General features: G+C 46.2%; 1 protein-coding gene across 1 annotated transcript in view; it reads left to right on the top strand.

Annotated features, from left to right (window-relative positions):
* The first annotated feature begins 4,880 nt into the window (after nt 1-4,880).
* Nucleotides 4,881-15,000, top strand: part of LOC125037055 (flocculation protein FLO11-like) — a 166,361-nt gene continuing 156,241 nt past the window's right edge. The window contains exon 1 of the mRNA XM_047630029.1: nt 4,881-4,996. The gene's annotated coding sequence lies outside the window, so the exon portion shown is untranslated. The remainder of the gene's footprint in view (nt 4,997-15,000) is intronic.

Genomic DNA, 15,000 nt, shown 5'->3' with positions numbered 1-15,000 from the left:
GAAGAACGGTTGCAGCTTCTCAAGAATATGCTTCTCATGGTATTCTTATGGGGTTCGCACTCCAGGGGGATTAGGAATATCCAAAACAAACAAAAATTTAAATTGTCAAAATAAACACACTTGACGGTGACGCTGCATAACCAACAATCTGGCGTGATACATCTCTCCCTTGACAGCTCTAGATGGGACTAAATGAACTTTCCATGTTCCTTTAGCAGGCGTTTGCTCGCTGTGCTACGAGAGATAAGAAAGAAAAGTGGAAAAAAAGAAGAAAAATGCAATGCGCACGTGATAAGCTGGATATTAAAAAAAGGAAAACAATTATATATGTGACACGCTAAAAAGCTAGTTAATGGAGTGATAATCAAATGAACACGAGATAAGACTTAAAATGGAAGACCTCAAGTCGCGTGAATACTAAAAAAAAAAAAAAAAAAAAAGAGAGAGAAAAGAGATAGGGCGAAAGTGAGAAGAAATGAAGGGGGGAGGGATTGGGCAGACGGCTCTCTCGTTGCTCGTGACTCATGGAACAGGATAAAATGCTGTCTGGGGGCTGGTGATAGGGGGGAGGGGAGGGGAAAGGACATGGGGTGATCGGGAAAGGGAGGGGAGGGGGAGGAGGACGGGGGGAGCTGAGGGGAGGGAAGGGAGGGGGGGAAGAGGGAAAGGGAAGAAGGGGAAGAGGTTGGGGGAGCTGAAGGGAGGGAAGGGGAAGGAGGAGGGGAAGAGGACGGGGGGGAGGGAAGGGATGGGGGAAGAAGGAATGAGAGGAAGGGGAAGGAGGAGGGGAAGAGGACGGGGAGAGGTGAGGGAAAGGCAGTGAAGGAGGAGAAGGGGAAATAGTGGTAATGGGAGGAAGGATGAGGAAGTATAGGGGAGGGGAGAGGGAGGAGTGGGAAGGGCAGGTAGCGGGAGAGGAGAAGAAAGGAATAGGTGTGAGGAACGGAGAAATGTGAAAGGGATGAGAGGAGGAAGAGGAGGGGGAGGAGAAGGGGAAATAGAAGGGAAAAGGGAGGGGGAAATTGGGAAGAAGAGTGGAGGAATTGGAGAAATAGGAGATGTAAGTAGTAAGTAGAGAAGGAAGAAGTGAGGAAGAGATTAACTAGGAATTAGGAAATAGACGAATAAATTATTAAAAAAATGAAATAGATGCAGATGCAAATGAGACGAGAGATAATCTATAAACAGGGCACCAGACGAACAAACTTCGACAGCGACATACCACTGCAGGGAAACAAAAAGGAGTACATCGACCGCCTTAGTTCCTCGACAAGGACAAAAACAAAGACACGCAAAGAGAAGGAATGATAATCCCTTTTCCCGCGCGAGTTTGCGGCAGCCTCTCGACGCGAGATCAGCCGAGAGGGAGAAGCTGTTGCAAGGAGATAGATGGGTGACAGCTGGGGTGGGGATGCGGCTAGTGTAAGAGCGTGCCGAATACCCCTAAATCAGACGTATTAGAGTAACACCCTCTGTGAATCCTTACTGCGAAATTTCCCTAAAGTCAGAGCTTATAGTTGTGTAGTAGTGAGTCACAGCATGCCTAATATCCCTCAGCCAGACGCCAGTTGTTAGTAACCGCTTTCCAAATACCCTTCAGCCTGACCTTATACTAGAGAGTAATAGCGTAACTTATACCCTCCAGCCTGACCTTATACTAGAGAGTAATAGCGTAACTTATACCCTCCAGCCTGACCTTATACGAGAGAGTAACAGCGTGTCGAATGCCCCTTACATGTCACTCATTCCGTATTACTATTTTCCTTATGTCTCTCTCTTGTCTTTTTTATTCAAGCATTTTGTGGATAATTCAAGTGTTACTATTCGTTGAAGTAAGAATGGGTTTTCGCTGAGTCATTGGGCTGCTTGGGTACAGATTTCAGGATCTACGTACGCTTGCTACAAGGAAGAGACTTGTATGTGACAGACAAACATATTTTTTTCAGATGTTTAAGGGACATGCATATTCACACGCAGGCATAGAGTAAACATCCGTGTATGAACTCGAACATGGGTACGTGCATAGACTACAGACATGTTGCATGCATACAGAAATACATGCATTCATACACATACTCGTTTTCACTCTGGTCCTCCCGTTTTTACACTGACTCACTCACTTCACTCACTCCTCTCTCTCTCTCTCTCTCTCTCTCTCTCTCTCTCTCTCTCTCTCTCTCTCTCTCCTCTCTCTCTCTCCTCTCTCTCTCCTCTCTCTCTTTCTCTCTCACTCTCTCTTTCCGTCTCTTTCTCTCTCTTTCTCTCTCACTCCTCACTCTCTTTTTTCCTCATCTTCCCTCTCAGTCACTCTCACTCTCCTTTCTTTCTCTCTCACTGTCTCCACCTCTCTCACTCTCTCTCCTCTCTCTCTCTCTCTCTCTCCCCTCTCTCTCTCCTCTCCCCTTCTCTCTCTCTCCTCTTCTCTCTCCCCTCTCTCTCTCTCCCCTCACACCCCTCTCTCACCTCTCACTCTCTCTCTCCTCTCCTCCCCTCTCTCCCTCTCCCTCTCCCTCTCCCCTCCCTCCTCCCACCCTCCCTCCCTCCTCCTCACTATCTCTCCTCTCTCTCTCGTCTCTCTCGCTCTCTCTCCCTCCCCCTCTCCCCGTCCCTCTCCCACCCCTCTCCCTTTCCCCCCTCTCCGCCCCTCTCTCCTCTCTCTTTCCTCTCTATCTCCCCCCCTCACTCCCCCTCCCCTCCCCTCACCCCTCTCCCCCCTCCCTCCCGCTCCTCCCTCTCTCTCCCTCCCCTCCCGCCCTCCCTCCCTCCCCTCTCTCTCTCTATCCCACCCTCCCTCCGCTCCTCCCTCCTCCTCCCCCCTTTCCCTCTTCTCCTCTCCTCGTCCTCATCTCTCTCCTCTCTCTCTCCCTCTCCCTCTCACTCCCCCTTTCTCCCTCCCTCTCCCTCTCCCTCCCTCGCCTCTCCCTCCCTTTTCTCCCCTTCTCTCTCTCTCCTCTCTCGTCTCTCCTCCTCTCCTCTCTCTTTTCCCCTCTCCTCCTCAATCTCTCCTCCTTTTGTTCTCACACTCTATCTCCTCTTTCTTTTTTCCCTCTCCTTTCCCTCTTTCTCTTTTCTCTTTTCTTTCTCTTTTCCCCTTCTCTTTCTCTTCCTTGTTTCCCTCTTTTTTTCCTTTTTCCCTCTTTTTCCTCTTTCTCTTTCTTTCTTCTTCTTTTCTTTTTCTTTCTTTCTTTTCTCTCTCTCTCTCTCTCTCTCTCTCTCCCCTCTCCCTCTCCCCTCTCCTCTCTCTCTCTCTCTCTCTCTCTCTCTCTCTCTCTCTCTCTCTCTCTCTCTTCTCTCTCTCTCTCTCTCTCTCTCTCCCTCTCCTCTCTCCTCTCTCCTCTCCCTCTCCCTCTCTCTCTCTCTCTCTCTCTCTCTCTCTCTCTCTCTCTCTCTCTCTCTCTCTCTCTTTACACACACACAAACAAACAAACACACAAAAATAAACACACACACACACACACACACACTCTCACACTCGACCGGGCTGGAGCAGGGAAAGGATTAGTCACCTCGCAGAGCCAGTGTCCGAGGGAGGGTGCCTTGGAAGTGCCTCGGAGTGCCACCCTGAGATTGCCTCCCTCCTCGCCCAGTAGTCCGTACAACCCTCCTTCTCCTCTCGGCACTTTTCCCCTCCTCCTCCTCCTCTCCAAATCTCCTCCTTCCCTTCCCTCCGATATTCTTCCTTCCCCTTCCCCTCCTCATGCCCCTCCTCCCTTCCCCCCATACCCCTTCTTCCCGCCCTTCGTACTCCTCCTTTCTTTGCTTCGTACCACCTTCCCTCTCCATACAATTTCTCTCCCCCTCTTACCCTGCCTTCCACTCTCCCCCATACCCTCCCTTACCCCCGATACCCTTCCTTGCCTCCATACCCTCCTCATACCCCCAACTTCCCCCTCATACCCCTACTTCCCTCCCCCAACCGCCCTTATAACCCTTCCCTCCCCTTCCCCGCCCTTTACAGTGGCCCTCGCGTCGTGTGTGAACAGCGGCCGTTCTCAGCCCGCGTGTGTGCGAAGAGGGATACGTTTCAGCGTGATTGGCCGATCTGTGTGAATTTGCGTGGGACCGAGAGGCTGTTTGTGGAGTGCGGGATCGAGTGTCACGGATCACATTTTAATCAAACGGGAGTTGTTTGGGCTGTATGTCGCTCTCGGCACCGCGGCCGTCGCTTCCACTTGAGCCGTTGCAAAGGTGCAGTGTGGTGGCGGGCTGCAGTGAGGAGGAGTGAGTGAGATGAGATGAGGCGACTGCCGTGTGGCTTGAGGGAGGACCCGACCAGAAGGCTGCTTTTTCGGACTGAGGGGGTTCGCAGCTGCCTCCGAAAAGTACATTCTGAGACGGAATCCTGGTTTGGAAGACAGTGGGAAGTTATGGAGGTGGAGTGTGTGGCTTGAATCGAATACCGAGAGACATGACCGGCCGTTCTTTTTTCAACTAATCTGAAATGCTCCCAGTGTCAGCACGAACGCCGCGACAGACGTGCCTTGGCCTGGTTGGTTCGTTCTTAGCTGATGTAATTTTAGATCTTTTATTTCGTCCATTTTTTGCATCCTGGGAGTTCATGTGACCTCTGCCATGTTTTTGCTGTTTACGAGGCCAGTCATGTTTGCCGTGGCCAGGGACTGTCGCCAAGGGAACGTACCTCCGGGCGTTCTCGTCGGATCGGAGTTCTCGGCCAGGGAGTTCAGGGCGAAGAACTTCACGGGGCGCGACCTCAAGGGCGTGGAGATCACCGCCAAGGAGTTCAGCGCCAGGGACTCCGCCGGGAGGGAGTTCCGAGACGAGAACCTGAGCGTCAGGGAGTTCGCGGCCGAGGTCTCACGGCCAAGGAGATCTCGGCCAGGGAGTTCTCCGCCAGGGAGTTCTCGGCCGGGGAAGTGGACGCCAGGGAGTTCACGGCGAGGAGAGTCGTCGCCGCCGCCGACGCCGTCGACGCGCCGCCCGCCAAGGAGCTCTCGAAGTCGTCGCTCAAGAAACGCAAGTCGAAGAACTCACTCAGGTAGATTCAGGCTTGTGAGGAGGGGGGGGGGGGGGGGGGGGGGGGGGGGGGGGGGGAGGAAGAAGGTAGCGAGAAAGGAGAGAAAAAGAGGAGAAAAATTTAGGTAGGAGAAGGAGGGGAGAATAAAGAGGGGAAAAGTTGAGGGAGGGAAGGAACACACACACACACACACACACACAAAAGGGAGAGAGAGAAACCAGCACTGGCAACAGACAGGGGGGAACAGCAGACAGAGAACAACAGACAGAGAACAGGCAGGAAACACAGAGAACAACAAAAGAGACAGACGAGAGACAGAAGGAGAGACAGAGAGAGAGAAAAAGAGAGAACAAGAGAGAGACAAGAGAAGACAGAGAGACAGAGAAGACAGAAGAGAGACAGAGAGAGACAAGAGACGACAGAAGCGACAGAGACGACACAGAAGAGAGAGAAGAGGAGAAAAGAAGAGAGAGAAGAGAGAAAAGAGAGAGAAGAGGAAGAGAAAAAAAAAAGAAAAGAGGAAAAAAGAGGAAAAAAGAGAAAATGGAAGAAAAAATAGATACAAAGAGAGAATAAATGAATAGAGAAAAAAATTGAGAAGAGAGAGAAAAATGAGAAAGAGAAAGAGAAAAAAAATAGAAAGAGAGAGATAGAAAAAAAATTAAAGAAAGAGAGAAACAAATGTGGAAAGAAAAAAATGAGAAGAGAAAAGAGAGAAAAAAATAGAGAGAGAGAGAGAGAGAAGAAAAGAAGGGGAAAGGGAAGAAAAAAAAGTGGGGGGAAAGAGTGCATGACAAACAGCAGGCAAAGTATAATTTGGGAGGAAGAACCCGCGGAGCCCGTAAAGACGGGCACTGACGCCGTCGGAGGCCTCCTTCTTGTGTTTTCTTGTTCTTCTTCTTGGGTTTTTCTTGTCTTCTTCTATTTTTCTTCTGTTCTCTTCTTTGTTTTTCTTCTTGTTCTTCTTTCTTCTCCTCCTCCTCCTCCTCCTCCTCCTCCTCCCCTCTCCTCCCCTCCTCCTCTCCTCCTCCTCCCCTTCTCCCTTCTTCCTCCTCTTCCTTCTCCCTCCTCCTCCTCCTCCCTCCTCCTCCTCCTCCTCCTCCTCCTCCTCCTCCTTCCTCCTCCTCCTGCCCTCCCTTCTTTCCCCCTCCTTTTCTTCCTCCCCTCCTCTTTTTCCTCCTCCCCTTCTTCTTTCCCCCTCCTTTCCCGTCCACCCCTCCTCCTCCTTCTCCTCCTCCTAACCTCCTCCTCCTCCTCCTCCTCCTCCTCCTCTTTCTCCCCCCCCCTTCTCTTTCCTCCTCCCCTCCTCGCCCCTCCCCTCCTCCTCTCCTCCTCCTCCCCCCCTCTCCTCTCCCTCCCCTGAGGTTGGAGGAGTGGGTTGGGATGAAGGAGAGGAGGGGGGGAAAAGGGGGGAAGGGAGGGAAGTTCGTTGGAAGAGGTGGTGGCTAGGGGGGGGGGATGAGGGTAGGTAAGAGCGGGGTTTCTATACGAGAAAACAGGGAATTTTTTAAGTCGTCTCTCGTTCTTGAAAACATTATTCGCGCTAAAATAAGAAACCTTTAAAAGTAGTCGTTGACGTTGCTGGGGGCGCGTGGGAACGGTTCGTATTTCATTTTTTTCTGTTGATGTTAAGTAAACCCGATCATGGTTAGTGAGTTTTCAAGCTAAACAAAAAGGGCATAAATTTTAATACACAAAGCCAACCATCTTCCCTTTTTATTTATTTATTTATATATTTATAAGCGAATCAGGAAATAAAAAAAATGCAAAGAGTGATATCAAAACTTTCGGGGAAAAAAAAAAAAACGATGGAAAGTCTGTTTTAGCCGTAAATGGCGGAGCAGATACGGGCGTCCCCGCCAAGAAAGCGAGAGATCGGCGAGAGAAATATCGGGTTGTTGCGTGATCGCGGTGTTAGACGCGTGTTTCGGGCCTCGCGCGGCTCGTGAGGGTGATAAAAGAGCGAAAATGCAGGAGGGGAGGGGAAGGAGAGGGATATAAGAGGACGAAGGGGAGTGGAGGTAGAAGAAGGAGGAGAGAGGAGAAGGAAGGAGGTCGAGAAGGGGAGTGAGGCATAGAGGAGGAAAGGAAAGAAGGGGAGTTGAGTTAGAAAGGAAAGAGAGGGGAGGAAACGGAAGGGGAGGTAAGTAGTGGAGAGATGAACTTAAGGAGGAGGTGAGTGTAAGAAAAGGAGAGGAGGGAAGGTGAGTGAGAGTCGCGTTTAGTAGAGAGAGAGAAGCAGGATGAGAAACGACGGGAGTGATGTAAAGGATAACGATATAAGCAGCCCTTATTCATGTAGAAAATGAGGTGAGGAATTAAAGAGAGTAATAGAATGTTAAAGGTAAATATCAATATGAGGAAGGAAGAAAGGATGGAGATAAAGGAAAAGGAAAAGGAGAAGGAATACCGAGAGAATGTACACCGTGACTGAAGGGAAATGAAGCACTGGAGTTCCTAACGAAGAGCTAAGGTAGACTAGGGTGAAATGTAGGGAAAAAAGAGACGTGGAGAGAATGCATAACAGGGAGAAAAATAGGGAAGGAAAGAGAGATGAAACCAGGGAAAGTAATAAACGGTGATGAAAGGTGAAGAGAATGGATATAATGACTAAAGAAAGGAGAAAAAGAAGTCGGAATCACTGATACTCGTAGTGGAAAAGGGGGAAAGGGAGATTGGGATAAAAGGAAATGGAAGGAGACAGGAAAAAGTAAAGGAACTAACAGACTGAAAGATTGGAAATCCACAGCGCAGATATATAGGGAAGTATACACTAAACGAGTAACAGAAAGAGGTCGTTGTCTTCTGTCTCTCTCATTCTTCCTCTTCTATTTCTATTTCTCATTCGTTCGATCACTCACTAACCCAATGATTCATCGACACAAGTCGTAAGTCACTGTAAGTCGATTTGGTATAACGTGGCCTGTCAGTCAGTAAATGCGTTTATCATTCTAATAAGTTCTATTACATGTTTAGATCGTACGGAAACCTGTTGTAATGGACGTAGCTAAAAAAAAAAAAAAAAAGCCTATAATATTGGTGTCCCGCATTTACCAAAGTCTATCTTAAAGAGCAGAAAGCAGGGTGTCAAATGCGAGTTAACCCATCACCCCGTTTTTATGTTCTGCCACTGTCAATTACTAGGCCTTATGACTGGCTTTGTATCCACCGTCATTGTTAATGTTAGTAATAGTAATGAAAATGAAAGAGCAACAAAAGAATCTTTCCGATGGGAAGGACCAACAGCTGAGTCCTTGGTGACTAAGCACTCTCGGGGCCAATCTTTGGTTAGACACTAAACTAAAACATGACCATGCAGGGATTTTTGCCAGCCGGGGCCCGTCGTCTAAGTAATCTCAACAACGTAATAGTCCTGAGACCATCAGCGTCATACTTCACAACCTAAGTACGGAGGAGGAGGTTGGGGATGTGAGAAATAGGTTGCCAATCTCGGCACTCATCGCCGGCACTATAATTGGCACTACGGTTTGCTTCTGCATCTTGGAGACGCTACCGGCGCTGTAGATTAGCACCGTGACATTCACCCACATCTTCGAAACGCTACGGTCTATAAATAGCGAAGCAGCTAATGATATTAAAATGTACTGTATGGATAACTAACGGAGGTAACGGCATTTCACTCGTCGATTCTGGCACTCCCTTTCCCATAGATCTCCGCAGTTGTGGAATAGAAGACTGTAATTTTCATTGTAGCACATCACGCCCAGTCATTAGCCTGATTACGCCTTATAATTTGTGAATGGCGGGAGAGAAAATCGCCTTTGGGTGTCGCGCCTAATGGTTTCTGACTCAATTAGAGCCCATTACGAGTGGGCGTGAGGGTGCCCTAAAGCCAGCCTTCGATCTCACGCCCACGGTCCTGTGAATTATGTCGGCGGTAAAGAGCTTCTTGAGATTTTCCGGGCGGGCATGCTCGAACACGGCCGATGGTCACTTTCTTTTTTTTTTTGTGTGTGTGTGTGTGTGTGTGGTGTGCTGGGTGTTGTGTTGTTGTGTGCTGTGGGTGTGTGTTGTGTGTGTTGACTTTGTGAGTGTTGTGGGTGGTGTTTGTTGCATAACTTGTGTGTGTTTGTGTGTTGTGTATTTGTATGGTTATGTGTGTGTGTGTTTCTTTTGATTGGTGAAGTTTTGTTAAGCATAACTTTGGTCTTTTTGTGTCCGTTATTGTTCTTATCTGGATTTTTTTTTTGTTAATCACCGTTTTTAGTTAAAAATTGTACGATTGTCGTCGAAAATTGATACATTAGACATAAGATTTAGGCATTACAATTAGACATATGGATAGACCAGAAATTAATGCAAATACGCCCCAGCGTCTGACGAGTAACATTCCTGAACTGTTCTAATTTAATTAGTAGAATCACGAGCACTGCGGAGAGGCTGACGGCGGCAGAATGCGAGATGAACATAAAGATTGACCTCTGCTCCCCTCGAACACGGCCCGGCCCCACTCCCCCCCCACGCATCCACTCACACCACTTCCATCTCCTCAACCCCTACCCCCTGACCTGCCTTTCCCCCCCGATGCCGATCTCCACTCCCCATCCCACCACCCCCTTCCCCATCGCTTTCTTCCTTCTCTCTCCTCCTTCTCTTCGTCACATCTTCTCTTCTTCTTCTTCTTTCCTTCTTCTCTCTTCTTAACTTCGTCTCTTCTTCTCTCTGTCTTCTTCTTTTTGCTCTTTTTCTTCTTCTTTTCTCTCTTCTTTCCCGCTCTTCTTTTCTCGACCTTCTCTCTTCTCTCTCTTCTCTCGTCTCTCTTTTTCCCCCCCCCCCTCTCTCTTCTTCTGCTCTTCTTTCCTCTTCTCCATTCTGCTCTCTCTGTCTTCGGCCTCTTTCTACTCTACATCTCTTCTCTTTTCCTCTTCGTCTTCCTGTCTTCTCTTCTTCTCTTCTTCTTCTTCTGCCTCTCTCTTCCTCTACTCTTGCTCTCTCTTCTCTCTCTTCTCCTCTCCTTCCTCTTCTCTCTTCATCTCCTTCCTCTCTTCTTCATCTTTCTTTCTTCTTCTTCTCCTCTTTCTCTTCTGTTCCCTCTCTCTCTCTTCTTTCTCTTTCCTCTCTCTTCGCTTCATTCTCTTCTTCTTTCTTTCTTCGTCTCTATCTTCCTCTCTTCCTCTTTCTTCAGCTTCTTCCGTTCTTCTCTACTTTCTCTTCTTCTTTCTTCTTCTCTTTCTTTCATACTTTCTTCTCTTTCTTTCTTCCTTCTTCTCTCTACTCTTCATTCTCTTTTTTCTTGCTCTTCCCTCCTTCTCTCTCTGTCTCTTTCTTCTATCTCTTCTCTCTCTTCTTGTCTCTTCTCTCTCTTCTTCTCGTTCTTCTCTCTTCTTCTCTCGTCTCTCTCTTCTTCTTCTTCTTTTCGCTTCTTCTCGCTACTCTTTCTCTCTTCTTCTTCTTCTTCCTCTTTCTTCCTTCTCTTCTTCTTCTTCCTCTTCTTCTTTCTTTTCCTCTCTTCTTCTTCTTTTCCCTTTTCTTTCTTAGTTTCTTTTTTCTCTCCTCTTTCTCCCTCTCCTCTTTTTTCTTTTCTTTCTCTTCTCTTCTCTTCTTCTCTTCTTCTCTTTCTCCTTCTTTCTTTTCCCTTTTTTCTTCCTTTCTCTCTCTCTCTCCTTCTTTTCTTTTTCCCCCCCCTCTCTTTCTCCTTTCTCTTCTTCTTTCCTCTCCTCTCTACTCTCTCCTTCTCTCTTTCTCTCCTCTCTTCTCTTCTCTTTTCTTCTTTTTCTTCTTTTCTTCTTTCTTTCTCTCTTCTCTCTCTCTCTTCTTCTTTCTTCTCTTTTCTTTCTTCTTTTTTCCCTCTTTCTTTTTTTCTTCTCATTTTCTTTCCCTTCTTCCTTCTCTTTCTTCTCTCTTTCTTCTCTTCTTACCTTCCTTCTTCCTTTTCTTCTCTTCTCTTTCTTCCTCTTCTTTTTCTTCTTCTTTTCTTCTTTTCTTTCTTCTCCCTTTCTTCCCTTCTTTCTTTTCTTCTTCTTCTTTCTTTCTCCTCTTTTCTTTCCTTCTTTTCTTCTTTCCCTCTCTTTTCTCTCTCTTTTTTTTCTTCTTTTCTTTTTTTTTCTCCTCTTCTTTTTTTCCCTTTTTTCTCTTTCTTTCTCTTTCCCCTTTTTCCTTCTCTTCCTTTTTCCCCTTTTTTCTTTCTCTTTTCTTTTTTCTCCTCCCCTTTTCCTTCTCTTCTTTCTTTTTCTTTCTTTCTCTTCCTTTTTCCTTCCTCCCTTCCTTCTTTCTTTTTCCTTTTCTTTTTTTTCCCTTTTTTTCTTTCCTTTTTTTCCTTTTTTTCCTTTCTTTCCTTTCTTCCCTTCTTTTTTTTTTCTCTTTTCTTCTTTCCTCCTTCTCTCTCTTTCTTTTCTTTTTCTCTTCTCTCTTTTTCTTTTTCTTCTCTTTTCTTCCTTTCCTTTCTTTTCTTTTCTTCTTTTTACCTTTCTTCTTTTCTTCCTTTTCCTTCCCCTTTTTTTCTTCTTTTCTTTCTTTCCTTCTTCTCTTTTTCCCTTTTCCTCTTCTTTCTTTTTTTCCTCCTTCTTCTCTCTTCTTCTTCTTTTCTTTCTCCCCTTTCTTTCTTTTCCTCCTCCTCTTTTTCCTTCCTTTCTTTTTTTCTTTCTCCTTTTTTTTCTTCTTTCTCTCTTTTCTTTCCTTGCTTTTTCTTTCTCTTCTTTTTTCTTTTTCTTTTTCTCTTTCTTCTCCTCCTCTTTTCTTCCTTCTTCTCTTCTTTCTGTCTCTCTCCTTCCTTCTTTCTTCATTTTCTCCTCCCTTCCTATCTTTCTTCTCTCTCTTCTCCCTTTTTCCCTTTTTCTCTTTCTTCTTTTTCTCTTCTCTTCTCTCTTACTCTTTCCTTTCCTTTCTTTCTTTCTTCTCTCTCTTCTTCTTTTCTTTTTTTCTTCCTTCTTTTACCTTTCTTCTTCTTCTTTTTTTTCTCTTTTCTTCTTCTTTCTTCTCTCTCTCTTCTCTTTTTTCTCTTCTTTTTCTTTCTCCTTTTTCTCCTCCTTTCCCCTTTTTCCTTCTCTTCTTTCCCCTTTCTTTTTTCTCTTTCCTCTTTTTCTCCTTCTCTTTTTTCTTTCTCTCCTCTCTTTTCTCTCTTTCTTTTTCTCCTTTTTTTCTCTTCTTTTTTTTCTCTTTTCCTTCTTCTTTTTGTCTCCTTTTCCTCTTTCTCTTTCTCTTCTTTCCTCTTTCTTCTTCTTCTTTCCTCTTCTTTTTCCTTCTTTTCTTCTCCTTCTTTCCTCCTTTCCTCTTTTCTTTCTTTTTTTTTCTTTTCCTTTTCTTCACTTTTCTCTCTTTTCTTCCTTTTCTCCCCTCTTCTCTCTCTTCTTCTCTTCTTTTCTCCTTTTTCTCTTTCCTCTTCTTTTCTGTTTTTTCTTCTTCTTTTCTGTCTTTTTCCCTCTTCTTGACCTTCCCCCCCCTCCTCCACAACCTTTCTTACCCCCCCCTCCCCCCCTCCTAACCCATTTCGAAATGACATGCTGGTTCGGAATTACGCCCGAATGACCGTGATAACTGCACCGGGGATTAAGATCAGGTCGTAAGTTAAGCTCTTGATGGCGCGAATCCGTTTTGGAGGATCGGAATCCACACACACACAGGGGGTCGGATCGTCTTCGGGGTTTCAAAAAAAAAAAAAAAGAATAAATGGGATGGTGAGATGTGATGCGAAGGAAGGAGGAGGAAGGAGAGGAGGAAGGGGAGAAGGGTGTATGGAGTGAGGAGGAGGAGGAGGAGGAGGAGGAGGGAAGGAGGAGGGAGGAGAGGAGAAGAGGAGGAGGAGGAGGAGGAGGAGGAGGAGGAGGAGGAGGAGGAGGAGGAGAAGTAGATGATAAAGGAAAGGGAATGCAGGAGGAGACGGAAGAACCACCTGGAGAAAGAGAAGACGAAGCAGAAAATAATAATAATACAATTTACAAGAAGAGAAAAGAAGATAGTTGAGTAGGAGAACGAATTTATAATCAGAATATCTGGGGAGGTTTTCGCAGGTGAACATAAGATTTTTTTTTTTTTTTAGTATATAATTTGAGTAGCCTATAAAAGGTGTAAAAATGTACTACGGGGAATAAAGTTAATTTGCTGTCCTCTTGTCAGTGAATAATCCAATTGTTTTGTCGAGGGATTTTGATAAGAGTCTCATTCCATTTATTTGTAAATTGGAAGAATAATGCAAAAACAAAAAAAACAAAAAGTGATTTAGTGGAAATATAACAGCAGAACCGTAATGAAAAAACTGAAAACAGAATGTAGGCTTGCATCACTCTGCAACAAGCCATGAATAAGAGAGAGAGAGAGAGAGAGAGAGAGAGAGAGAGAGAGAGAGAGAGAGAGAGAGAGAGAGAGAGAGAGAGAGAGAGAGAGAGAGAGAGAGAGATAGAGAGAGAAAATAAAACTTAACGAAACAAAGGAGGTGTCTGGAAAGCAAAATGCGGAACAAAATAATTTTACAAACATGATAGGTTTACAAGAACCATTATCATCATAATGATAATGGTAATAATGATGAAGATGACGATAATGATAAGATGATGATAATAATAATAATAATAATAATAATAATAATAATAATAATAATAATAATAATAATAATAATAATAATAATGATGATGATGATACTATTACTACTACTACTACTAGTAATGATAATGATGACAACAATGATGATAATGAAAATGGTGATAATAAAGATGATGATGGTGATGATATGAAGAAGAAGAAGGAAAGGGAGAGGAAAGGCGGACAGACTGAGATGCGAATGGTGAACACTGAGGTTAAGATGAGGGAAAGAGAATAGATGGGGGATGTGAGAGAGAGATATAGATGAAGGGAGTGTCAAACGTAGGGAAAGAGAGAGGAAGGATGGAAAGAGGTTGCGGAATGGAGAGTTGGGTATGAAATAAGAGAGCGAGAGAGAAATTAAATGAAAGGGGGAAGGAGAGAGAAGAGGAGAGAGAGAGAGGAGAGGGGAGGGAGAGGGAAGGAGGGAGAGGGAGAGGGAGAGGGAGAGGGAGGAGAGGAGAGAGAGAGAGAGGGAAGAGAGAGAGAGGAGAGAGAGAGAGAGAGAAGAGAGTGAGAGAGAAGAAGAGAGAGAGAGAGAGAGAGAGAGAGAGAGAGAGAGAGAGAGAAGAGAGAGAGAGAGAAAGAGAGAGGGAGAGGGAGAGGGAGAGGGAGAGGGAGAGAGAAGGGAAAGGAGTATGAAGGAGAGATAGGGGGTGGGAGGCAAGAGTAGGGTAGGGAGGGGGAAGGGGTGACTAGAAGAATGAGGAAGACCGGTTCTCCCGACAGGTAGGCATCCCCCCTCCCTTCCCCTCCCCTACCCGTCCCCCTCCTGCCATATCTCCACACGCACGTATTCACACCCTCCACCCAACCTCTCCCCTCCTCTCCTCCCTCCTCACCCCCCCACCCCCCCACCCGCGCCTCAACTCTTCTCGCTTGATCTCACCTTCCTTCACCCTCGCTCCCCCCTTTCCCCCCTTCTTCCTCCCTCCCTCTCTTCCCCCCTACCCCTCTTTCCACCTGCGTGACCTTGACCCTGAGGACGCGGCCGGGGCAACAGCTCCATGATGCCCCGACTTTATTACACTGGAGGAGGAGGGGGAGGGGGGGAGTTCCCAAAAAGTGGAGGGATGGGCGGGGTAAGGGAGAGGGGGATTTTTCAAAGGGGGAGGGGCAGGAGGGGGTTGAGGGAAAGAGGGAGAAAAGGTAGTGGGGGATTTTTTTCAAAGCATGGTTGGAAAGCAGGTGGGGGGGGGGGGGGGGAAGTATGTGAATAGAGAAAATGCGAAGAACAGGTGGCGGAGAGATTTTTAAAAAAAGGTGGGGGGGGGGGGAACGGGGGGGGGGGTAAGAGCAGAGAAGGTAAGAGAGTAAAGAGAGTAAAGAAAATGTAGGAAGGGTTAGGAATGGAGAGAAAGGGTTAGAGGGGGGGAGGGGAAAAGGAAAGGGGGAAGCGACGCAGTGTTGACGAGAAATAATTTCTCGATTTTTCGCTTTCGTATTTTTTTTTTTTTTCCATTTCAGTTGGATGTAATTTGTTTTGATTA

Source organism: Penaeus chinensis, chromosome 22 (genome assembly GCF_019202785.1).
Source record: "Penaeus chinensis breed Huanghai No. 1 chromosome 22, ASM1920278v2, whole genome shotgun sequence".
Lineage (NCBI taxonomy): Eukaryota > Metazoa > Arthropoda > Malacostraca > Decapoda > Penaeidae > Penaeus > Penaeus chinensis.
This window is presented reverse-complemented; position numbering and strand designations above follow the sequence as displayed.